General features: G+C 32.2%; 1 pseudogene; it reads left to right on the top strand.

Annotated features, from left to right (window-relative positions):
- Nucleotides 1-15664: 15664 nt before the first annotated feature.
- Nucleotides 15665-16346, top strand: LOC107020002 (annotated as a pseudogene).
- Nucleotides 16347-27870: the final 11524 nt, after the last annotated feature.

Genomic DNA, 27870 nt, shown 5'->3' with positions numbered 1-27870 from the left:
TCAATAGCCAACTTTAACTAAAAGGAAACCTCAGAATTCAACTTTCCCTAATTCCACAAAGAAAATCAACAACATTCAACCCAAACTGTAACTTTCATATAACACAAATTATGCCTATAAAGCAAAGAGTAGAACATAGATTTAGAGTGACAATAAGTGCTCCACATCAAAACTCACAAGCAACCGAACAGAACTCTAGCGCGAAATCAAATATATCAATAGCCAAATTAAATTTAAAAGAAACCTCACAATTCTTAGAGCGAGTAAAAAGCAAACTAAAAGTAGTATGCAACTTATCAATTTAACTACAAAATGATTTGTGAATAGATGGCTATTTGTTAGTTTAGTGGCAAATACCTCTCCATCTTGTAATATCATTAATTGATATTTCTTATTTCCCTCACTGCTGGTTTGAGGATGACTCTATCTACCACTTAGACTTTACAGGTCCATTATTCTGCTCATGTCGATATTGTTGATATTCAATCTTTCTGTCATGACTGAAAACTGAGGTTGAAATATGCAAACCAACATCATTAACGGGAGAAGAATGGTATGAAATAGAAAAATATACAAGTTAAATAGCATTTCAGAAATTTTGAATACTACCCTGCTCCACCATATCCCCTCTCCAGCTTAGCTGAAACAACTTAACCAGTAAACCTCCCTCACTCCTCCTACTTTCTCGGTTAACTTTTACCTTGTTCAATGAACTTAATTTACCTACATTAACATATTTCATAATCAATTACTAATTAAGACTTCATGTCCCAAAAAATCAATATAAAGCGCCATAATTTAGAGCTTGTTTGGATTGAATTAAAAGTTCATCAAATCTACAAGTTATTTTTAAATTTTGGGAGAGATTTTCAGCACCATTGATCAGCAAGAAGTTGCTATATGGAATAGCTTAAGGTAAGTTCTTTAATTCAAATGCGTAGTTACAATGTGAGTGTTGACTGTTTCACATGCTCATTTGTTCTTAAGGCTTGTGCGGGGTTATGAGATCTTTTATGTGGGAGAATTGTTCATGTGTATGCATAGAAATTTGGGTTTCAATCGAATTTAATTTTGTTAAATGCACTTTTTCATTTGTATGCTACTTATGGAACAATAGATGACGTTATCTTTCTGCTATCCTAGATCAGTAAGTTCATTCAAGTATAAGTAATTGAGCATCCTTAAACTCCAAGCTAAACCACAAGATCCTAGAAAACTTATTCTGATGGAGAACTCATATATGAACAGAGGAAGTTCAAAAGAATTTTAATAAAGAAACCCCAACTAAAATAAAGAAACTCATAAAATTATTTCCAAAGAAAAAAGATCAAACTAATTACTTTATGTGAGAAAACACAACACAAATCTGAATTACTCTACTCTTATATTAGAAAAGGCTAGTAAAAACTGCAATTTGAATGCTGAATTCTATTGAAATTCTGCTCTTTTCTTATCTCTCGGATGTTCGATTGTGAGATCGAAGAACAAATGAAAAGTCAAAGAATCATACTGCACACAATCAGTCCTACAAGGCTCACAGGACTGGAATCAAGAAGCCAAAGAGTTACCGTCACAATTCCACCAAAGGGGTATGTAAAAGAGAACCCAACTTTTATTTACAGACTTTGCTTCTTATGATATTTTTCTATTGATATCAATCTCTTTTACAACATTGGCTGTTGGGTACATTAACTCCTGTTACGCTATAAATTTAAAATTTGAGTTGATAAAGTGTTAATTTTGGAATATGAAAATTGTGTTTGAAAACCAAGGATGTAGTTTTCCAACAATCCAAAATAGAACAGCGAAGCATAATCACCCAACCAAAAAGATAATCCAACATCAATAACAAATCCAAATGAAAAAAATAATAAAACACTTCCGATCCAAATCAAATTTGGAACTTTGATTTTGACGAAGAGGAAGATGACACAAAAAAACCTCAACTGAAACATGTAAAAATCATACATGGGGAATGCAGAAGAGAAAATTGAACATTGATGTGCACACGATGGAGAAGACACATCAAAATAAGGAACTGAAATGACAAAATTGTTAAGCCAGGACGAAGACACGTATACATTATAGAAAATGAAAAGGCAAAACTACCCTTGAGAGAAGTGAAACAGGCATGTTGAAACAAGCCTTTTCTAATATATATATATATATATACGTAATACGGGCCCAATATAATTTCACATATTTTGTTGAAAAAATTAGATAAACTCACAACTTAAGATAATATAGTACTCTCTCGGATGCATCCCTATTTTCTCTTGGATACATCTATTTCCTCTCGGATATATATTTATTCCTTGTCGAATATATCCCTTACCCGAAGTGATATTTCATTTGCAATGTATTGGACAACCAAGGAATACATATCTAGATGAATGAAAAATTTGAGATTTTTGTAATTGAGAAAACTTCTCGGATATGAGTTAAAATATTGTTAGGATATACTATTAACCATGCGTTTTGATATACTATTAATATTGAACAATTGTTTATTTATTTATTCAATTCAATAAAGTGTTACATTAAATAGATCAATTGTCATATATGTGTCCTTAACTTATATAGTAGATGATTTGGTGTATAGAGTTTAAGCTTATACACAGAAGATTAAATCATCAGTTCTTATAAGTTAAAATTTATAGTTCACAATCATAGATGGAAATTTGGACAAAATCATCAGAAAGATTGTAGCACGAGATTAAATGTAATTTATCTTGATTATGAGAATGGCATAGTTCTAACTTCTCGTGCTAGTGCATTTGGTATGTATTGAACGGGACCAAGCAGAGATAGTTGTTTTAGACTGACTGATAAAAACATATTCTCTAAACTATTAAATGTACTTATATTCTTAATCTTGATATAACGATTATGATCTGTATATATTATTTATCATTTTGATTTATTAAAAGGTGAGATTCTGAGATGGGTCAATATGCCTGGTAAATTGGATGATAATAATATATATTGGTGAAATAATTAGTTAGTTGATGGAATCCATGTCTCAGTATAGAGATTGATGATACACCTTTTATGAGAAGCTTGTAAGTTTTCATGTGTAAACCCGGCCGGTAGATTTATGAATCTGGCACATGAAATAAGTTAAGTATTGCTCTAAAAGAATTTAATCATTGAATTAAATTCGTCAGTAATTTAATTTATTGATTAGTATCGGTAATCTTAACATGGGGAATCAAATAAGTGTTTAGTGGTGAATTTCGAAATAAATAGAGGAGTTCAATTACGAATTTTTAGTGGAATGATTTGTAATTTATTATGGTAAGAATAATTTAAATTAATTATTTAGAATTATTTCCATAATAGGAAGCCTCAGTAATAAATTCTGTGGTCCCTCCAGTGCCCAATTTAACTAGAACTCAGAATCCTATTTTCTAGTAGAAGATGGAAAAGTAGCGTTCTTTTTCTTTGGAGGAAAACGTGTGTTTTCAAGTTCTCCTAAAAGAAAAAGAATTGGTTTTTCCTCTCCTCTTTGGACTAGGAAGACATCTCCTAAAAGGAAAAGAATTGGTTTTTCCTCTCCTCTTTGGACTAGGAAGACATCTTCTAAAAGAAAAAGAATTGGTTTTTCCTCTCCTCTTTGGACTAGGAAGACATCTCTATAAATAGGGATTTTTCTAACCTAGATTTGATTAGAGAATTCTATACAATACTTGCCCACCCAAGTATTGAGAGAGTTCAATTGTTGATTGGGATCACTGTAGAAGACTATAGAACTGGAGTTGGATTTACTTCAAGATATCTGCACACGCTTCAAGAGGTAATCCTGAGTTAATTTTCAGCATACTTTGTATGTGATAACTATTTGTGATTGTTATTTATATTCATGCAAGATGTATGATTCTGGAATGCTTCCGCTGTGTATGCTATTTTCCAACAATTGGTATCAGAGCCATACTTGCATCTTTATACATAACCTAAAATATGCATATGTGAAATTATATGTATGATTCGTGATTGTGAATTTTGTTTTATCACGAAAAGGACAGAACGGATAAAAACTTGATTTGATTTGTTTTTGTTAAATGCATACGGTAATAGTTACTTATGAAAATTGATTTGTAAGATTTGATAATATTTTCATATTGTCATGCACGGTGTTCTTCGATGGATAATTTCAAGAGAAATTTTGATAGCTGCACCGATCAATTTTTTTTTGTTGTCTTGTGGCAGCACTTATGTGCAATTGTATATATCAGATTTGTGTTATGGCAAGGCCAAAGAGAAGCATACCACGCCATGGCAGCAATACATGATTGCATGTGTGATTTATGTCTCGATTATGTGGCTGTTTTTGATATAATAAAAAAAAAGTTAATTTTTTTTTGGCTCACATGTTTTAATATAGAGAGAAACTTTTGATTTTGTACGACTAAAACAAAATAGTATGGCTGTAGTTTTCTTGTTCACATTATAGGCAGCCATAATTTTTTTTAATCAAAAGGTGTATTATTGAATATATATGAGATGGTACATGGAATGTACGAAGATTTGGTGTGCGTATATTTTCTTTCTGGAAATTTTTTTGTATGAATTTGGAAGAAAATAAATGGTGATGAGTAAATTTTTTACCAAGATTAAATATTAATGAAGTATTAAGTTTATGTGTTGGCTTAGACCTTCCTCCCCATCGGATGAATTTAATACAAGTCATTACGTATTTAATCGCTAGTTTGACAATTTGTATTAACTCTCCTAAACTGAGTAATATATGATTGGATCAATGCAACTAGAGGATTTTCACTTGACTTAAAGTAACAGTAGACTCTCCAACTGAGTTAGGTCTGTATAAGTTTATAAAGTGAATAATCGGTCATTATATATGTATATTGTATGAATAGTTCTCCAATCCCAACGATTGGCTATTTAAGATGCATGAATGTATATGTATATCATGAGTTTGAATGTAAATATTCAATGTTATATGACTATGTTATTGATCTATTGTAACTATTTCTTTAATCTCAGATTCAACATGTCTCCTTTTAATCCCATTAGTACTATTTTGGGTCAAAACAAACTAGAGGGTTCTAACTATGTTGACTGGAGGAGAAATCTTGACATTGTGTTAACTGCTGAAGAATATAAGTTTGTGCTTCATGAGGAATGTCCATTGAAACCAAATGATCAGTCTAGTGATGAGGATAAGCTAGCTTATCAGAAATGGCGCAAAGCTGATGAGATGGCGCGATGTTACATTATGGCTTCAATGTCAAATGTTTTGCAACATCAACATCAAGCTATGTTGTCTGCTTTTGAAATTCTGGAGAATCTCAAACAAATGTTTGGAGACCAGGGTCGATCAGCTAAGCAGACTGCCATGAGAACTCTCATGAACACTAAGATGGTTGAGGGCACCCCTGTAAGAGACCATGTTCTGAAGATGATAGGTCTTCTGAATGAACTAGAGGTTTTGGGGGCTGAAATTGACAATGACTCCCAAGTTGAGATGATATTGCAGTCTCTGCCTGATAGTTTTCAACAATTTTGCCTAAATTATAATATGAATAAGATGAGTCTATCTTTGGCACAATTGTTGAATGAGCTACAGGCGGCAGAGACTCTTGTCAAAAAACATGCACCATCAATGGCACTTAATGTTGAGAAAGGTTCTACTTCTAAACCGCAAGGTGGACAGAAGAAGAAAAAGTCTCACAAAGCTAAGGCAACTGCACCTCCAACTGGGGGAGTGAAAAAGCCTAAGGGTAAGTGTTTTCATTGCAAGATGTCAGGTCATTGGAAGGCACATTGTCCAGATTTCTTAGCCAAGAAGAAAAACAAACCAGGTAACTCACTTTCACTTGTCGTTGAAACATTTTTAGCGGCTGTTTCTACCACTTCATGGTGTGTAGATTCAGGAGCCACTGATCATATCTGCACTACTATGCAGGGGTTTCAAGAAACGCGCAAGCTGATTAGAGGTGAAGTTAGCGTTTTTCAAGCAGATGGCTCTGCAGCTCCAGTTTTAGCATTAGGAAATATTACTTTTTCGTTTGATAGTGGTAGAGTTTTAATTTTAAAAGACGTTCTATATGCACCTGCTGTTAGAAGAAATTTGATTTCAGTTTCTAAAGTTTTGAGAGATGGTTATGATGTTAGTTTTTCTGATAACGGTTGTGTTATTAGTTATAATAAACATCTTGTCTCTACTGGTACATTGATTGATGGTCTTTTTATTATTAATGTCTCTCCAGAACTGCAACAAATCGTAGAATTGAATAATGTTAACCTTTCAAGTAAAAGAAAACGTTCTTCTGATTTTAATGAGACTTATCTATGGCACTTGCGTCTATGTCATATAAATCTAGATAGGATTTCAAGGTTGGTTCGAGATGGACCTTTAGGTTCATTAAAAGTGGAGGCACTACCAACATGTGAATCTTGTTTAGAAGGAAAAATGACTAAGAGACCTTTTCCCTCAAAAGGAAATAGAGTCAATGATAAACTAGAGTTAATTCATTCTGATTTGTGTGGCCCAATGAACATTCAAGCAAGAGGTGGGTATGAGTACTTCGTGACCTTCATTGATGACTACTCAAAATATGGATATATATATTTGTTGCGCCGTAAGTCTGAATGCTTTGACAAATTCAAAGAGTTTAAGGCTGAAACAGAGAAACGACATGGAATATATATCAAGTCATTGCGATCTGATCGTGGTGGCGAATACCTCTCTAATGATTTTATTAGTTACTTATCAGAACAAGGAATTACATCTCAAATGTCTGCACCTAGAACGCCACAACAAAATGGTGTAGCAGAAAGAAGAAACAGAACTCTTTTAGAAATGGTTAGATCAATGATGAGTTACTCTGATTTGCCGCATTCGTTTTGGGGATATGCCATAGAAACTGCAAATTACATTCTGAACTTAGTTCCTTCTAAATCTGTTCCTTTGACACCCATTGAACTGTGGACTGGGCACAAACCTAGTTTGAGACATATTCGGGTTTGGGGATGTCCAGCACATGTATTAAAAGGGAAGGCAGAAAAATTGGAACCTAAAACAGAAGTATGTGTTTTTATTGGATACCCTAAAGGAACGAAAGGTGGTATGTTTTATAATCCTAAAGAAAAGAAGGTCATTGTGTCTACCAATGCCAAGTTTCTGGAAACGGATTTTTTAACAAACCATATTCCTAGAAGTAAACTAGTTTTACAGGAATTGAGCAAAGAGAAAACAAATCAATCTACTGAAAATAATGAAAACCAAATTCAAACCCCACATGTTAGAGTTAACATACCATTGCATTATAATAGTGGGAGAGATGTTAACAAACATAAAATTCTGCAAGTACAAGATCTTGAAAATTCATTGCATCAAGGTAGTGGGAGTAATAGTGAGCAGATTGCATTAGAGGAAGAAGTTGTTGATATCTCTGCACCGCAAGATACTGAAGATAACATGGAAACTCAAGATCCTAAAAATGATGTGGTTCCACCACAAGATCATAATAATGCAAATCTCTCTGAACCTACCCCTGCAACTGTAGTGTCTCGTCGTAGTGGGAGAGTGATAAGAAAACCACTTCGGTATGCACTCTTGGGAGAGTCTTTTGACAGAATCCCTGAAGAGTCAAATACCGAGCCTGTGAATTACGACGAAGCACTACAAGATAAAGATGCAGAAAAATGGATTGTTGCTATGAAATCAGAAATGGAGTCTATGTACTCTAACAAAGTCTGGGATCTTGTAGAACCACCTGTAGATGGAGTCAAACCCATTGGATGCAAGTGGATATATAAGAAAAAGAGAGGAGTAGATGGACAAGTGCAAACTTACAAAGCTAGACTTGTTGCAAAAGGGTTTACTAAGAAAGAAGGGATCGACTATGAGGAAACATTTTCGCCAGTAGTCATGCTTAAGTCTATTAGAATTCTCTTATCCATTGCTTCTCATTATGATTATGAGATTTGGCAAATGGATGTCAAGACAGCTTTCCTTAATGGAAGTCTTGATGAAAGCATATTTATGCGACAACCAGATGGTTTCATAGAAAAAGGAAAAGAACACATGTTGTGCAAGCTTAAAAGATCTATTTATGGATTAAAGCAAGCTTCTAGGGCATGGAACACTTGCTTCGACACTGCAGTCAAGTCTTTTGGTTTTGGGCAATGTCTTGATGAGTCTTGTGTGTACAAAAAGAGGAATGGGTGTTAAAGTTGTAGGTGCATGGTTATGAGTCTAAGTGGGAGATTGTTAGGATATACTATTAACCATGCGTTTTGATATAGTATTAATATTGAACAATTGTTTATTTATTTATTCAATTCAATAAAGTGTTACATTAAATAGATCAATTGTAATATATGTGTCCTTAACTTACATAGTAGATGATTTGGTGTATAGAGTTTAAGCTTATACACAGAAGATTAAATCATCAGTTCTTATAAGTTAAAATTTATAGTTCACAATCATAGATGGAAATTTGGAAAAAATCATCAGAAAGATTGTAGCACGAGATTAAATGTAATTTATCTTGATTATGAGAATGGCGTCTAACTTCTCGTGCTAGTGCATTTGGTATGTATTGAACGGGACCAAGCAGAGATAGTTGTTTTAGACTGACTGATAAAAACATATTCTCTAAACTATTAAATGTACTTATATTCTTAATCTTGATATAACGATTATGATCTGTATATATTATTTATCATTTTGATTTATTAAAAGGTGAGATTCTGAGATGGGTCAATAAGCCTGGTAAATTGGATGATAATAATATATATTGGTGAAATAATTAGTTAGTTGATGGAATCCATGTCTCAGTATAGAGATTGATGATACACCTTTTATGAGAAGCTTGTAAGTTTTCATGTGTAAACCCGGCCGGTAGATTTATGAATCTGGCACATGAAATAAGTTAAGTATTTCTCTAAAAGAATTTAATCATTAAATTAAATTCGTCAGTAATTTAATTTATTGATTAGTATCGGTAATCTTAACATGGGGAATCAAATAAGTGTTTAGTGGTGAATTTCGAAATAAATAGAGGAGTTCAATTACGAATTTTTAGTGGAATGATTTGTAATTTATTATGGTAAGAATAATTTAAATTAATTATTTAGAATTATTTCCATAATAGGAAGCCTCAGTAATAAATTCTGTGGTCCCTCCAGTGCCCAATTTAACTAGAACTCAGAATCCTATTTTCTAGTAGAAGATGGAAAAGTAGCGTTCTTTTTCTTTGGAGGAAAACGTGTGTTTTCAAGTTCTCCTAAAAGAAAAAGAATTGGTTTTTCCTCTCCTCTTTGGACTAGGAAGACATCTCTATAAATAGGGATTTTTCTAACCTAGATTTGATTAGAGAATTCTATACAATACTTGCCCACCCAAGTATTGAGAGAGTTCAATTGTTGATTGGGATCACTGTAGAAGACTATAGAACTAGAGTTGGATTTACTTCAAGATATCTGCACACGCTTCAAGAGGTAATCCTGAGTTAATTTTCAGCATACTTTGTATGTGATAACTATTTGTGATTGTTATTTATATTCATGTAAGATGTATGATTCTGGAATGCTTCCGCTGTGTATGCTATTTTCCAACAAATATTTCATGTTCAAGGAATATATAAAATGTTGATTGAAAAAATTCATTGGTCTTCATATAAATTCGCAAGTGATGTCTATTTTTCACAATGTTATTATCTTTGTTTTTTGATATTTGCACTATAAGCTTTGCATCTCATAAAATACTAATCATTGATCAATAAATTCGTAAAGATTGTTTTAAAGTCTTTCATATCTCTATTACTTCAACTTAAGTATAATTTGTTTGTATCTGACTTTGTCGATGAATTTTGCGATACATTTTATTATTTTCTTCCATAAGTAGAAACACTTACAAAATTGATTTCTAACTTCACAACAATAAAAACAATCAAGAAAGAAACTTTATTTCTATATATAATAACAGTTATCATAATGTTATATTCTAAATATTGAAAATATTTATCAAAAATTAATTTTTGCCTCCACAAAACAAAAAAATCATGAAATAAACTTTATTCTATATACAAAAACTATTATCGTAATGTTATATTCTGAATTACATTAATTAATTTTTTTTGATACTACACTTAAATATCATGCCGTAAAGAAAAATCTAAAGCTTTCCCCTACAAAATAACCAATATACTTTTTTTCAAGTTTTTTGTTTTCTAATTTATTTCTTTTTTAGTTTTTCTTCCTCTATATTTCTAAACAAAGTTTTTGTCTGTTGACATTTTCATTTGTTGTTGTTCTTTATTTTTTAATTACTCATTTACTTTATTTTGAATTTCAATATTCATTAGGATTTGAATGTTAAACGTTGACCTTATCAAATTTATCACATTTGAAATTAAGAAAATATAAAAAAAAAATTATAATTTATAATTTTTCGATGAATATATTATCAAATTATTGTTTTCTTGATAGTCAAAAATTGTTCATTCTTTTAGTCATGAAATTTGATACATTGTTTAAATTATTTAAAAACTACTGATACGTCATTTAAAGACTATTTTAATAATCAAAATACGAATTTAGTGGTCATATTATATTACATAATATTAAAAATATGTTTACGCAATATTTCTTTAAAGTATTTCTAGGAACAAAATATTAACTATTCAAACTCATTTATTTTAATTAGTTAAAAATTGTCTTTCTAAAATATGTCAAAACACATTTATTATTGTTTGTAAGAAGTTAATCAAGTAATATAAACTCTTCATTTAAAACAAAAAAAATTACAATAATATCCTTATGGGCTCATCACAAAAGTTAAGACATGTATGGATTTTTCAAGATTCTCATTTTGACCATTAATTATACAATTATTATTTTACTCTTAATTGATGTTAAAATTACTAAAATGTCATTGATCGCCCTTCTCATGTCTCTTCTATATAAAATACTATATATAATATGCCCGTGCTATGCACGGGCCAAACGAATTTAGCTTTCTTGTATTAGCGTAACATTGATTCTTACACTTGGTAAATATAGAGTAAATGACATTTTATAAATTTAAACTGGCAAAATGATAGAAATATCGAGACAATACATAAAAAACATTACTTAATACTTAATAAGAAAAAAAAAACTTTTAGCTTAAGTAAATTTTAAAAAATAGCTCATAAGGAGAGAATTTTAAGTCCAGATTGAATAATCTATAAATTTACAAGTTTTAACAATATTAGCTAAGTGTAATATGAGGCTCATACGGAAAAGGAAGTTGGTTATGGTTAGTTTGAAAAGGGAAATATATGTCAAACCGCAAGGCTCTTCAGTTTGTATAAAATGTAGGGCAAAACATTAAGGTTATATCAAGTATCGAGGTCTCATAAACTGTGATCATCCATACAACACAACTGTTTTCTAAAAAACATGAAATTTGACATCTCCAGTAGTTAATCAAACCTAATTAACTATGCATTGCTCTGTCACAAAATACCAATTCAGCACATGTTCCATGGCTTATCTTAGTTCTCTTCTAATAGAATAAAACAAAAAGTGTAAAGTTCCTAGGTGGTTGTTCTCACATGCGATTCAGAAATTCATCAGCATATGGCTTATGTTCAATGTATCGAGGGTTCATATATTGTTCTCTTACTTCTTTCTTGGGTCCTTGTGATGTCATCTCATTGTATATATCTGCAAAAAATTAAAACAATGCATTATATATCCGGGTGATAAGAAATCGCATCTTATAGTAATTTCTAATATCATTTAGACGTGAGAAACTATAATACATCATTTAGTACTTAAAACTATTTACATATCAAAATTCAATTGTATTGAAATAAAATTTAACCACAGTTCATGCTAAATTGAGAAAAAAATCCTCTTCATTTAAGAACTTAAAAGTTAAGATTTCACCATGTTTTACAAATAGATTAAAAATTATCAATTCTAAGACTTTATTAAGTAAATCAATTCCAACAGGAATAATGACTATGCATTCTCTTAATTCTAAGTTGCAATACTGCTTTAAATTAGAAAGCAGATGCAATTGAATTTCTAAACAAAAGATTTTAAGTGGATTAAGAAGATTGGTATCCATAGACAATCTGCATCCACACGAAAAAATTCGGGATAGTAAAATAACACCAATAAAAGGCCAAAGGATAACAAAATAGAAAAGGACAGACGTACTGCGAAGCATAAACATAAAATAAAGTACTCGGTAGACTACTATCTAAATTTCTATGAAATTTGAAAACACAGGACCCCCTTACTCCAAATCGTGTTTGTACATATTCCATCTCACAGTTGAATTTTCAAAGAAAACATTCATCATTTACTATACTAATTCGAAAGACACCCCATATAAATAACCTCACGAACATAAGGGTCAAACTTGTAAGAGAATTTCCATTTCAGAAAATATAGTATAAATATCGCTCAATTAGATGACACACCCTACCCTTTTCATTCTCACAGTTCCTACAAAAGTAAAAAAAATCAGCCATACCATGATTGAAGTAAGGAATAAATGTGAGTCTCTATCTAAGTAAGGGATAAATGTGAGTCTCTATCTCACATTAAATTCTTATAAATATACATTCCTCAACTGCCCCAAAGTTATTTTTAGGAGCAATTATGTAATCATAGATACATATTTTCTCAAATATTGAAAAGAAGATGATGTTCTTGGTCAGTGATAATCATGGATTAGCTATTTATACCCCACCCCCCATTTAGTGAGAATTAACACCTCAAACTCTCTCTAGTAAATAGCAGAACAATTCAAAGGATGTTACTCATTATCTAAAATAGAAAATGTGCATTTCTATAAGGACAAAAGAAAAACATTGGATGTATTAATACTATCACAAACACTGAAAATTCTTCTCAATATTTCTCCACTCAACTTGTTTGTCTCACTGGATCAATTTTCTTTAAAGATATCAAGGACAAGAGTAAGTATAATTTTCCCTAAAACAAGTTGTGATTGTTTTGAGTAGTCTATTATATTAGAAGGGAAAACAAGAAGATTCAGAAGCGAAGATATGATGATATTTTCTACTTCGAAAGTCATATTTATCACTCAAGAATCTATTTCTTATCAAATTCTATCTTTATTAGTTCAAGACTTTTATTATTGCTCATAACATAAGGAAAATCACGATTCACGCAGTAGCAGACTTCATTCCTTCATAAATTACATGAACCAAAAAAGAATTGTAGAAAAAAGCAAATAAAAACATTAAGATTGACTTCCGAAAAAATATACAACGATCAATATGCAGTATGTACATGCAAATAGTTACTCCTAGATCTCATTTATAGTTAAATAACCAAATTTTAACAGTGATACCAAACAATGATTACCATAATCACCCCATAATGATTATGTTCGCAATATCAATGGCTTCAACGGATGTCCCTCAAACATATAGTTTAATGTCATCATCGACATTAATATCTAAATATGACAAATATAATGAACCCCTAAACAAGGATAATGAGACAAAAATATAATAAAAAGAAGAAACCAGGAATAAAAGTACATTATTATTGTTTCTATCTAGACTAAAGAGTTTATAGATAATAAGAAGCAAAAGAGTTATGGTGACACCAAAACTTCCAAAATTATAGGAGAATACTGGAATCTCTTAGGTATAACATGCCAAAAGCAAGTGATCAGTCATCTGAATACCAGATAAGTTATAGAATGAAGACACTGATTCTTGCTTCAGATACTTCCAAAGGGATGAGTGAGTCGATGTTCATTCCAAAGTTGTTTATATAAAACAAGGAGATGAGGTAATTACAAGGTTGTCAAAGTTATTATGCCTAATTTAGTGTATGACCATATAAAAGTATCATAAACTTCACAACTATTTACGATATATTTAAAATTCATCTTTATATTTTTATATTTTATAGTTAATAGCGAAAGATAATGGAGAGAACTAATCATAAAAACTTTCTTATTATAAAGGAGAATATAAAAAACCATATTTGTGGGATCACATAATTTTTTGAGTTATGTTTTATTGTGAGATTAATGTTGTAACCTTGCTTTCTTTAAGTCGAAGGCCTATCAGAAACGAACTCATTATCTAACATTTGAGAGGTATGATTAATCATGTGCAAGGTTTAAATCAGTAGATTTAGCTTTCTAAATGTACATTTAATTAGCTCTATTGATCACGTTCAAGATGCACGTCAACGTATAATTTGTGTACAATTTTGATTGCTGATGACTGAAAAGAATTAAAACTTATATTTTGAACCTTTAAAGATACCAATATGAGTGACGTACTACTCAAATTGAAGAGTGATAAGATTAGCTTAATTAGTTAGTAGCTTAATTAGTCAGTTAGTTACTAATCAGTTAGTTAGTTAGTTAGTACTGTTCATTCAAGTAGTTAGTTAGGCATTTACAGAAGTTTGTTGAAGTTGTTAAATCTGTTAGCTTCCCATTAATGTGTATACATACACATCTACATTGTATTGATCAAGGCAAGTATTTCAATCCAAAATATCTTCTTCTTCTCTTATTGTTAGTAAAAGCTCAACCTCCATTAATGGAGGAAGGAGATAGTTTTCCCAGCTCACATTGCTGGTTTTATCATGGTATCATAGCAAGGTTGCTCACACTAGATCTCTTGATCTTTTCGTTAATCGATCCATCGATTTTCTTCTTCAATCGATCCATCGATTTTTCTTTCTTCTCTGTTTTTGCTCACTTGTTGCTGGTTTATCGATTTGTTATTGTTGGATTCTGTTTCTTTTCAATTTGTTCTCCATGGGTGATGCTTCAGCTGATGGGAATGTCAACAACTCTTCAAAACGACCCGATTTCAATAGTCCTTTCTATCTGCATCCCTCTGAGAATGCAGGTTCTACTTTGCTTCCTGCTGTGTTTGATGGAACTAGCTACAAGTCATGGAGACGAGCAGTTCTTAGGGCATTGTCTGTTAAAAATAAAACTTGATTCATTAATGGTAAAATTGTGAAACCAAATCCTACAGATCCATCCTTCATGCAGTGGGAAAGATGCGATGATATGGTGACATCTTGGATCTTAAACTCCACTCCCCAGAACTGCGAGATAGCTTACAGTATGTTAACAATGCTAAGGAACTGTGGGAGGAATTAGAAGATCGGTATGATCAAACTAATGGATGCAAACTATATCAACTGCAGAAGGAAATAAATGATTTGGTGCAATGTACTTTGGATGGTACTGGTTACTATACTAAGATGAAGAAACTATGGGAAGAAATGAATGCTATTGATGTTAATTCACAGTGTAGTTTTGTGTGTACTTGTGGAGGAAAAGTAAAAATGTATAAGGTTGAGCAAGACAGAAGACTCATACATTTTCTAATGGCTCTAAATGAGATGTATACTGTTGTACGAGGGAACATTCTCATGATGTCTACTTTGCCTACAATGGCACAGGCATTTGCCATTCTATCACAGGTGGAAAGGCAGAGGGAAATGAAGCCCCTAAATCATATGGTTTTGGAGTCTACCTCACTAAAATGTATCTATGTCATCTCAAAATAATGCAGGGCTCAACACTCATTTTAGTTCTCACAGAGGAAGCACAAGTAGAGGTACTGGTAGTTATAACAACACTAATACTTTTAGGGGGAACTCTAGCACTGGAAATAGATCAAATATGTTCTGTGAATATTGCAAACGAACTGGGCATATCAAAGAGAGGTGCTACAAACTCCATGGTTACCCAGCCAACACAAGGACCCCAAGAGGAGAGGTAAAGGATCTGCAGCAAACGTACATACTTCTGAAGGTGATGGAAGTCAATGTGAAGAAAATTTTGAGAAGGGAAAACAAGTGCCAGTGAATCTGTCCAAAGGCCAATATGAACAACTACTCAATCTACTTGGAACTCTGCAGGTTGGAAATGAAGCTGATTACTCAAACAACATGTCAAGTGGAGCTGCAAGCCTAGCAGGTATACTTCCTTGCTATTCTTCTATTAATAAGATAGGTGATTTGTCATGTAAAGGTGATAAATTGACTGCTGGCTCTTAGATCATTGATTCAGGGGCATCTCACCATATGACTTACACAAAAGACAATCTCACAAACCTTAAGACTCTACCTTATCCTTTCTTAATCACCATACAAAATGGATACGAAGTTAAAGTGACTAAAATTGGTGATGTTTGTTTGAATTCAATATTAACTCTGTATAAAGTATTGTACATACCTAGCTTCAAGTTCAAATTAATATCATTTTATTGCTTTGTTGTTCAACTCAAAGGAATAGTTAGTTTTAACAGTGGTTCTTGCTTACTGCAAGGCCCTTCTCTGAAGAGCCCTCTGGCACTTGGTAAGGCAAAGAATGGTTTGTATTTCTTCTGTCCAAAGTGTCACATTCCACCTATAAGTGATAATGTTGTTTTTCATCAAAAGTGTCAACCTGTTTCTCTTCTCAACTACTGTAAAAGGATTTCACCACCCAGTGTAAGACACTCTCATATAATCAATAAAGAATCTTGTTCTACGGATCATATTTCATGTTCAGCTGTCAATTTTTCTCTCAGTCAAGACAATGAATTCTTACGGCATGCTAGATTAAGACATGTGCCTTTTGTAAAAATGAAAAATATATCTACTATTCCTTTAAAATATTCCAACAAACAACCCTTCACTTGCACAATTTGTCCAATGGCCAGACAAACTAGAATGCCATTCCCAGAAAGTGTCACTGCAACTAGTTCAATATTTGAATTGTTGCACATTGATTTATGGGGACCATATAATGTACCAACACATGATGGATATCACTACTTCTTAACCATGGTGGATGATTACAGTAGAGCTACTCGGACACAACTTCTTAGGTGTAAAAGTAATGCACTTCATACTATAAAAGCCTTCATATCTCTTATAGAAAACCAGTTTCATACCAGATTGAAAACTATTAGGTCTGATAATGGCCTGGAATTCTCAAGCACTGAAGCAACCTGTTTCTTTCAAGAAAAAGGCATAATACATCAAAAATCATGTCCTTACACACCACAAAAAAATGGGGTAGTGAAAAGGAAACACAAGTACCTTCTTGAGACAGCAAGAGCACTCTTGTTTCAATCAAAAATGCCCATAAGATATTGGGGAGAATGTGTCCTAACTGCCACTTATTTGATCAATAGATTGCCTACAAAACTACTTCAAGATAAATCCCCATATGAATTGTTATACCAAAAGAAACCAGTTTATTCTCATCTTAGAAACTTTGGATGTCTTTGTTTTCTAACTACCTTAAAAACTCATAAAGACAAATTTGAACCAAGAACTATACCTCACATTTGCATTGGATATCCTTTTGATACAAAAGGGTACAAGGTCTTAAATTTGGCTACCAAAAGAATTCATGTGTCTAGAGATGCTTTTTTCTATGAAACTATTTTTCCTTTTGTTATTGCTCCTACTGGTTCCAATTTTAATTTTGTGTTACAATTTCTTTTCCATCATTCTGATAAGTTGCCTTGCATGTCTAGTAAAACAAATACTTTTATTAATGGTGAAATGTTGAATTCTCACACACTGGATGAAGTCCCTTGTGATCAAGTTTCCATATCTGAAAATGCACCTATCACTGAACCTACAACATCTCAAATCATTGAACCTACAACATCTTCTATTGAACCAAATGTACGTGTCCTTGATGATGTATCCTTTACACCTACAAGATCAACTAGGGCTTGTCACCCTCCAAGCTACTTAAAAGATTACAATTATTCATTACCCAAGTTACATCCTTCTCCACCCATAAATGATGTTGCTGATTCTCAACACTAACTCACATCATTCACAACTCACCCTGATCATGTATGTTTTTCTACACTATGTCCTGAGAGTCAGCAGTTAATTCATAATGTTTCACATGATATTGAACGTACATCTTATGAAGAGGCAATCCTGAATCCAGCCTGGCAAGCAGCAATGAAAAAGGAATTTGATGCATTGTATGCCAATAATACTTGGGAGTTGGTTAAAATGCCAAAAGGGAAGAATGTTATTGGGTGTAAATGGGTGTATAAGATTAAACACAAGGCAGATGGTAGTATAGAGAGGTTCAAAGCTAGACTGGTGGTGAAAGGATACACTCAACAAGCTGGAATAGATTACAATGAAACCTTTTCACTTGTGGTCCAAATGACCACAGTCAGAACTCTAATTTCCTTGGCAGTTAAGAAGGGTTGGAACTTGTACCAATTGGATGTCAATAATGCCTTCCTACATGGTGATTTGAATGAAGAGGTGTATATGACATTACCCCCAGGCCTGGCAGTGGACAGTAGTGATATGGTTTGCAAATTGAAGAAGTCATTATATGGTTTAAAACAAGCCAGTAGACAATGGTATGAATAGTTGGCCAATAGTCTTTGTTCAAAGGGTTACATTCATTCAGACAGTGATTATTCACTGTTTTATAAGAAAAATGGAAACTCTTTAGTGTTTGTGGCTGTATATGTTGATGACATTATCTTAACTGGTACTGATATAAAGGAGATTGATTCTTTGAAAGTTTCCTTACATGAGAAATTAAGAATAAAAGATTTAGGAAGATTGCATTATTTTCTTGGCTTAGAAATATTGTACAGACAGGATGGTGTTCTCATTTTGCAGAGAAAGTTCACTCTTGATCTTCTGAAGGAATTTGATTCTATGCATTATAAGCCTACCACCTCACCATTGGACTCTACTGAGAAATTGAAGCTCACAGAAGGCACACTTCTATCAGATCCTACTCACTACTGAAAACTAGTAGGTAAGCTTAATTTTCTTGCTAACACAAGAATGGATATAGCATACAGTGTTCAGCACCTTAGTAAATTCATGCAATCTCCTAGAGAGCCTCATTTGAAGGCAACTTATCATGTACTCAGATACCTACAACATGATCCTACTTTAGGAGATTTATCAATAATAAATCTGATCTTACCATCAGTGCTTATTGTGACTCAGATTGGGCCTCTTGTCCTGATTCAAGGAAGTCTGTGAGTGGTTATTTGGTTCTCATGGGTGATAGCCCTATAAGTTAGAAGTCTAAGAAGCAACCCACAATGTCATTATCATCAGCAAAAGCAGAATATAGAGCTATGAGACAAGTAGTGGGAGAAGTAGTATGGCTGGAAAGGTTACTTGGTGAACTATCAGTGAAAGTTTCCTTACCTATACATGTATTTTGTGATAGCCAAGCAGCAGTGCACATTGCTAAGAACCCAGTATTTTATGAAAGAGCTAAACACATAGAGGTTGATTGCCATTTTGTCAGGACAAAGCTGCAACAAGGGCTGATTACACTTCAATATATTCCTACAAAGTCTCAGCTGGCTGGTGTTTTCACTAAGGCCTTAAGTGGAGTTAAACATACTAGTTTATTGAACAAGTTGTCTGTAAGTAGCTCACCTCCAACTTGAGGGGGGTGATAAGATTAGCTTAATTAGTTAGTAGCTTAATTAGTCAGTTAGTTACTAATTAGTTAGTTAGTTAGTTACTACTGTTCATTCAAGTAGTTAGTTAGTCATTTACAGAAGTTTGTTGAAGTTGTTAAATCTGTTAGCTTTCCGTTAATGTGTATATATACACATCTACATTGTATTGATCAAGGCAAGTATTTCAATCCAAAATAACTTCTTCTTCTCTTATTGTTAGTAAAAGCTCAACCTCCATTAATGGAGGAAGGAGATAGTTTCCCAGCTCACATTGCTGGTTTTATCAAAGAGTAACCTGCATAGAGTATTTTCCCACCTCTTTATTTGAGCTTTCAATGTAATTTTATCCTCAGTATACTAATGTTGTTGGGATTTTTTTCAATCTTTATATTTTTGAAGTGGATTCATTTAACAAAAAACACGTATTTTCTACCGTTAGATAGCTCCTACTACATTTAAATGTTGTGTACATATTTCTATTATATAATATAATATAAATGTAAATATTGCGTGAAATTGTTCTTTTTTTCTTAATTAATGGATCATCAAAAGCCATTGTCAACTGTTTACTTATTCCACATATGTGCAAATTTATATATAACAGAGTTCTGATAAGTGATTGTGGTCCCAAACTTACATTCCAAAACCAAGTCAATTACATTAGCCAATGTACCGAGGGAGTTTCATAGTAAAAATCTTACACTGGCCAAAATTATATCGTATGTATATGTAGTACAGTTGAAATTTCTTATTTTTTATTATGTGTGCTTAAATCTTTATATTCTGAATTCTGTTAATAAAAATGGTATATCTGTTTGAGGGTTGAAGGAAATAGGAGTAAAACAAACAAACTCAATTCCAAATTGAAAGGGCTTTAATCACTATAGACCTAAAAATTGTGTCTCAATATCATTAAAATAATACAGAAAAGGAAGGAGTGACATAGACAGAAGGAGAGCTAGAGAAAAGAGTAACTAGATCCAAACAACAATATTAAATAACATTTAACAAAATCGGTACATTACATGCATACCTATTGATAAAATAAACCAGCTCAATTTCACATATATGAACTCGAACCCGTTACTAATTTGTTATTTTCTTATTATATAAACCTTCACAACACTCGTGAATTTCATCAATAAAATTAGGAAAGAGAATGAGATAGAATAACAAAGACATCAAGGACAAAATTGAGTCGCAAAATTCAAGTCTATAAAAAAAAGCCGAAAGAATTTTGTAGCAAAAGTTTGAAGAAAATATACCTGGAATTATGAAGAGTCCATATGTTCCTTGTCATTGTTTTGTAGGATAACATACCAGATGCTTCACTTTTGTGGAGATGAAGAGAACCGAAGAATGAGGATTTATGATATTTAGTGGATTAAATATCTTGCATTGGATGATTCTAGATGTTTGGAGAGAGATCATTTATATGTAAAAATTACCATTTTAATCTTGGTCTTTCCAACTATCACGTTTCTGACCTTGGATTAGTGGAAAATTACAAAAATAAACTTGATTGTCCATGTGATGATTCTTGTATATATATATACTAGATGGGCGCGGGCCGTGCTAGCACGGCCCAATATGAACAAATGACAAACATCAAATCAGTATTACAATATTTCGTTAGAAGTAGTATGTATAGGGCAGTACTTGGATTGACAAAATTGTATCTTCTGGTATTGTGCAACATTTTAACATAACACAACACTACTAAAAGAGCAACACGAACTTGTACAAAAGACTAAAAAAGAACCTAGGTTCTTTACATAGAGGGTAAATTAAATTATCTAATACAACACATTTTTATTGTGATTTGTGTCAAGCTTGCTTGGTATCAAGGGCTATATAAGCAACTTTATTTTACTGCCAGCAATATTTCTGTTGTTATGATTGTCAGGGACGATTCTGCACATTCAAATAACAAGATGCGAAAAACACAACTTTCTAAGGTCAGCATCAAATAATCATGACTCAAATTAGTCTTTAAACTACTCAAACTACAAAAATAATCTAGAAATTAACTCACACTTGCAAAATTGGGATTTACCAAGCAACGGATCAAAATATTGGGAGGGTGTCAATGAATTAACTGTCTAGCCTACCATGATATATCTTCACAACAGATACCCTCATATTTTGGGATCCATTTTCTTTGTGGCAAACACTTTTTTTATATCAAGGAATCTCATCAATGTGTTCAAGGAAATGGAGGCAAAAAAACTTGATCAAACAATAGCACAAAATCAGTCCACAAAATATTTAAGCTCTCTATCTCAGTAATCTTCAAATCGATACATGTCAAAATAGAATTGTTCCAAACTGAATAATCACATGGGAATAAATTATATCAAATCTGCAAAGAAATTATAGGTGAACACTAGTAACCTCATCATTCTCATGTACAACTTCAAAAGATCACTAAAAATAATGATGAAAATGTAAATGTGACAATTAAGTACAAATAAAAAGAGAAAATAAGAAACAATAGCTTAGTGAAGATAAACCTAATAACACTGAGAGTAGAAATCTGAAAATGTATCCATGACTATATAGCTTTCTTAATAAAAAAGATAACGAAAGAATGAACGAAAAGTATCTTACCTTCTACTCATCCTTTTGGTTGTATCATTTTCATGATAAGTGTCATAGCCTTAATTGATAAAGACTATTGTGACTGAAAATTTGTTCGCCTCATCTTCATTCACTTTTGTTTGTATTTCTAATAAAAAATTTAAAACTTTAAGAGGTAGGTCATCTCTATCATATCGTTCGGCAAGAACTATATAAAACTCACCCTTGATAGGGAGAACTAAGCAACCAAAAGAAAATTTCTCATGCTCCTGCCATGTTAACATTTAAGATTAGTCAACAATAAGCAATTAAAATTTTAAGTAACTGATTGAACACAAAATGAATTAAAAGATGAAATTTAAATTTTATAACCTTGAACTCATATGATCAATTAGATATAAAAAAGCATCTATGTGGAAAATCTCTATATGTAAATGAACTGCTAATTACGATACATCAAGAATTAAATATTAAAATAACTATAGACGGAAGATAACTCAAACAAATAATTTTTTTCAAAGCTTCATATTCTTATCACTGGCATAAGAACAATTCTCGTCTCGCATATTCCTTTCTGTTAACTATCGAGATATATCACAATTTGTATAACTCTCTTAGAAAATATTTCTTGTTCAAACTTCAATAACAAAACCTAATCTCAAGATAGGACTAATTATTTAGCGACTAAATTCAGAATCAGAGAAGAGATTTGCCTATTCTAGTTCATTTCCTGTTTATTTCTTTCTTTTCCAGAAACATGAACCATCACCAGTACATCTGAAAACAATTGAGTTTTGAATGATTTGTTATCTCTTTTCGCGTTATCAATCACAATGTGAATGTCAATCACCTTTCCTCCATTCTCCTTACTTGGAATTGCTTCTTTACATTTCTTCAATATTTTAACACAATATTCGTCGCTCCAATCATGTAATATCCACTGCTTGTCTTAAAAAATGTTAACATAAAAACAAGACAAATTAAACAAAAGATAGTAAAATCAATGTAACTTTTTGCAGCACATTCAATCCGTCTCATTCTAAACAAGTTGAGTCATGATCTATTTGTCAACTTGGCATAACAAATTGAACATAAAATGACTCATCAAATTATCGGGTTATAACAGGTGAAATAGCAATTCAAATATTATCATGATCCATCATTTGATTACTTTTGATCCCAATTTATTTTGTCCCAAGCAAATTATGAATGGACAAGTACATTAGTTCCGATTTATACCTTTAGCAAATTGCATGAGCGGAAGGAACAGACTTAAACATATCTCCACCAATATATTTCAACTTGTTGCCCCCTTCCAAGCCTTCGACCACATGAGGCAGGTCGAAAACAGAGCATATTTCAACTCTGGAAAGGCATTAGAAATGGTTTTAGCCACAGTTCCAGTGTCGTCTCCAACGTCTACCAACGTTTTCAATCCTTCAAAAACTCCGTTACCATTTATTATGAACACACTAATGATCGATTGGACATCACTACCCATGGCTTCGTGGTACAACTTGTGTGCCATGGTGTAACTTGTTCACTTGCACTCAATTATTCTCAATACATTCAATCTTTTGCAACTAAAACTTAACAATAGTCACTATTTATATACACTCTAAAAGAGAACACTGGTTTATCTCCTAAATAATAGATATTTTAAGTTCACATTTTGAACATCAATTCAGACACAAAAGAAGAAAGCAGTTTGTTTTGGTTTCAAACATCACAATAAACAGTGGTTTCTTGTATAATATTGATAGGTCATGATACTGAAAATGATAGATTTTTATGTAAAATCAAACTACAAAAGTTCCTGGCTATTTAGAAAGCATTTCAACAGAATAGAATTAGTGTACATAATTTACATTTAATCATTTCCATATCCACCGATGCAGGAGTGTTAAATTAATTTTGACGTATATGATCAAAATGTTGGACGTGTATAGTGTGGAACCACTGAAAGTTATTTATACAAACTATATGTATCAAAAGTCGTAGTTCAATTTTAATGGAGAGATTACGAACTATATGTACCAAACGTCTAGTCCAAGTTTAATGGAGAGAATATCAGTGTTCTGAACTATCTAATCTTTCATGAGAGTTTTCAATTTATTCCGAGTGAATTGGTTGAGGTTGTTTCTCTCTGTATTTTGTACTCTCATATTTATAGTGGATTGCTCATCTCCTTTGTGGACGTAGGTCGATTGACCGAACCACGTTAAATCTTTGTGTTTTTTGGTATATTTCTCGTTGTCTTCTTACTCGTGATCTTTTGAAGTTTGCATTGCTAGCTTTCGCATTTACACCTGCTTATTTTTTGTCATAACACTACTGATCTGCTATACTGCAGAAGAAGGCCATAGAAATATCGAACATATATGAACATGATAGATTAACTAATGCACTATATGGTCCCAGCATGGCAAATAGAGTTTGAAGACTAATTTGACTCTCTGAGTTTCATTAAAAGTGCATACTTCAACCTTTGAGCAGACCGTTGGATGTGCCTACTTAAAAGGTTAGTAATGAGAAGGTCTTCAATTCTTTTTTTTTTTTGAGGATCTTTGGTAAAAGAAATGACCTCATCTCTTTTCCTCTGACTTGATCCTAGACCAAGGTACTAAACCCATTGTAAAGTACTCTTTCAATTTGATATGTTGAGTTTATGTAATTCGTGTGAATCATGCTTTGTGTTGGGTTGTTGAACATTTCCCCAACTCATTCATGCTTTGTATGATCTCATTTGAGTGCTCAAAATCAATACATTATTTTATTTTCACTCTTATAAATTAAAATGAAAAGAAATTGCCTTCCTGAAAGGCGAACCTCTATGAAAATGCTTGTGCAACTTATAAAGATTGATACCGTAGATCAAGACTTTCACCAAACACTTTATTTTCATATTGAATTCCTTCCTCTACTTCATCTTAAAACATGAAACAGATCATAACTTAAACTACTGAAAAAATGAAAGTGATCGAAACTATCACCACAGAAATCTCCTTAGCTGCACTATGTGCATAAAAAATCCAAAATCATCTATGGATTTAGTTTTATTTTCAAACATGCAAGAGGAAATTTGATACAATTGTTTATATGCACATCTAAGAATTTTAAAAAGATGAAAATAGTTATCATTGTAGGTCCATTTCACAGAAGTGTATAGATTTGAGAAAAGAAAAATTTGGAAAAAAAAAGAAAAACTTACGCGTAATAAGACCAATTGGAGCTGAACCAGAGAAATCCAAAATGATGATAAGGATTGAGAACGAGCAGCAACGAAGGCCTGAAAAGGAGAAGGAAAAGAGCAAGCAAGCCAGAATGCTGGATTCTAGAATCTCAGTGAAGAATGAAGAAGAACTGCAATACATAGCAGAGCAGAGTAGAGTCACTTTTAGAAATAGCCCCAAATAATCAAGAAAATTACAAATTTGCCAGCGTTCGTCCTTTTCAAACTGCCATTTCTAAATAAGGGAGATAATACTAATTGTGTTTGTGGTTTGTGTGTCAGAGTCAAAGAGGATTTGTGCACATGATTGAAAAAAATTACCATTATTAATTAGTCTTATCCTAATCAGAAATTAACAAATACTAAATCCTTAAATTTCTTATATTAAAGATTCTATTACTATCAATTCGCTAGCTCAGACATCCCACCAACTACAAGTCAAATTTATTTTTCATCATACTATTAGAAATATATTGAATATATCTCATGTTATATTTTTGGTTCAAATATTTCTATCTTTTTATATTTTTGATCCACGCGGGGCCGACTTAATAACATTGATGGACTAAAGCGAAACATAAAAGAGGGGCCTAATATTTTATTTTTTCAGCATATATACTTTTATTTAAAGTAAACTCTTTTAGTTATTTTAGATTCAAAATCATTAAGTATTGATATATAATCAATCTTCTTTAATAAACTTTACCGCATCCTCTCTTCTCTCTCTCTTAATTCCATACATCCCCCCTTTTTTGGTATCATAGCTAAGTAAGGAAGAAAGAAACTAAGTACGTAAATCTCAGCCATGGAGAATCTACAAACAGGGGTATATATTTTTATGAATATGAGCCGCTAAAACATTTTTATTCCTTATAATCTCTTGCTAATTATAAGTGTTCATCATGCTATAGTAATGTTAAGATAATCATCTCTAGAAAGTTTGCTATGGAAATATTCTGAGAATAGGTATACCCAGACTATGCCATCCTAAAGTTGAAACCAGTAGGTAAGAAGGCCGTTTAGGGGGGTAAACAAAGTTGAGGCGCTATTAGGGTAACTGATTGAAGAAGAAAGCCATATTAGTGACCAGAAAGATGATTATCAAATTATTTATATTTCATGATGAATAAGTATAATCGGCTAAGAGGTTAGGGGGAATAGAATTTTTTAAGCAACAACATGTGATAAAATGAATACCTACTTGCTAGACGATGATGATAACTACAAAGTATTGATACTATATATACTAAAAAATATAAACACGGATGTAAAAATGATAATCTATGAGAAATTATTAATTTTTGAAATAATAGAAGTTACAACCCAAAGGTTGGACAAAATTAATCATACCAGATAAATTTGAAATTGACCTATACCATGACTTAACAATATATTCTGACAAATGATAAACTACGACTATTTGGATTATTTGATAGAAACAACAGAAAACCTAATACTACTAGGACATCCGATAAGCAAAAATATAATGGAATATCAAAGAACCCAAGATATGCAGTATGAAGAATATATACTAGAAAACATAAAGGAAATAATTAGGCTAACCACACAACAAAGAGAAATTTATGAAAATGTTAAAAGACAATTCACCACCAAATAAAGCAACTGACATAACAAGGACTAAGATAAAAAGAAAAATACGAAAAATACGTAAGAAGTTAAAAACTTTATATAAAAACTATAAAATACTACAGATTAGTAAGACAAATGAAAGTAATATGGACCACTTAATAGATATAATTTCTAAAACGGAATATAAATATATTTGCTATTTGAGAAAACAATATGAACAAAGAAGAACATAAACAACAACTGATAGAGAACATAATTGAAAAACGACAAGAGTTAAGACATCGAAAAGACAGACTTGAAACAAATATATTAGCAGGAATATGCCAAAAATCAATATTAGCACAAAGAAAAGTTATATTTACTTTAGAAATACAAATATGTCACCTTGAATATAAATTACAACATAACCTACAATGAATAAAAAAGAATTTGCAGTAGATGAAAAGACATATGAAAACCAAGATGGATTAAAAATAAAAATAATATTTTCAAACTTAGAACGGAGATATAAAAAGATAGGAAATATTTTATACCTAATACTAGAAAAAGAAACGGCAAAACTGGAAGATATCCTAACAGCTATGATACGTATAACAAAAGAAAATGAAGAGATAGATTGTCACGACCCAAAACGAGTCGTGAGTGGCACCCACACTTAGCCTACTAGGAGAGCGAACCAACAAATCTAAACCCCAACATTTACCAATAGTTCAACTATAATTAACAAAAATAATGCGGAAGACCCAAAACTTATTAACGTAATCAATTAAATAAACTTCTAAAGTTTAATACTTATTATCCCCAAAATCTGGAAGTCATCACATCAAGAACATCTATCCTCAAATTACCAAGTCTAAGAGTATTTAAGAAGCTAAAATAAGTAAAAAGATAGTCCATGTCCGAACTTCAAAGACATCAAGACGTGAAGGAGAGAATCCAGCCCGAGCTAGGAATAATAGCTCACCCTGAAGTCTGATGTGCTGGAGACTGGCTAGAGTTGAGGGCGAGTCGAAG

This window comes from Solanum pennellii, chromosome 5 (assembly GCF_001406875.1).
Source record: "Solanum pennellii chromosome 5, SPENNV200".
Lineage (NCBI taxonomy): Eukaryota > Viridiplantae > Streptophyta > Magnoliopsida > Solanales > Solanaceae > Solanum > Solanum pennellii.
This window is presented reverse-complemented; position numbering and strand designations above follow the sequence as displayed.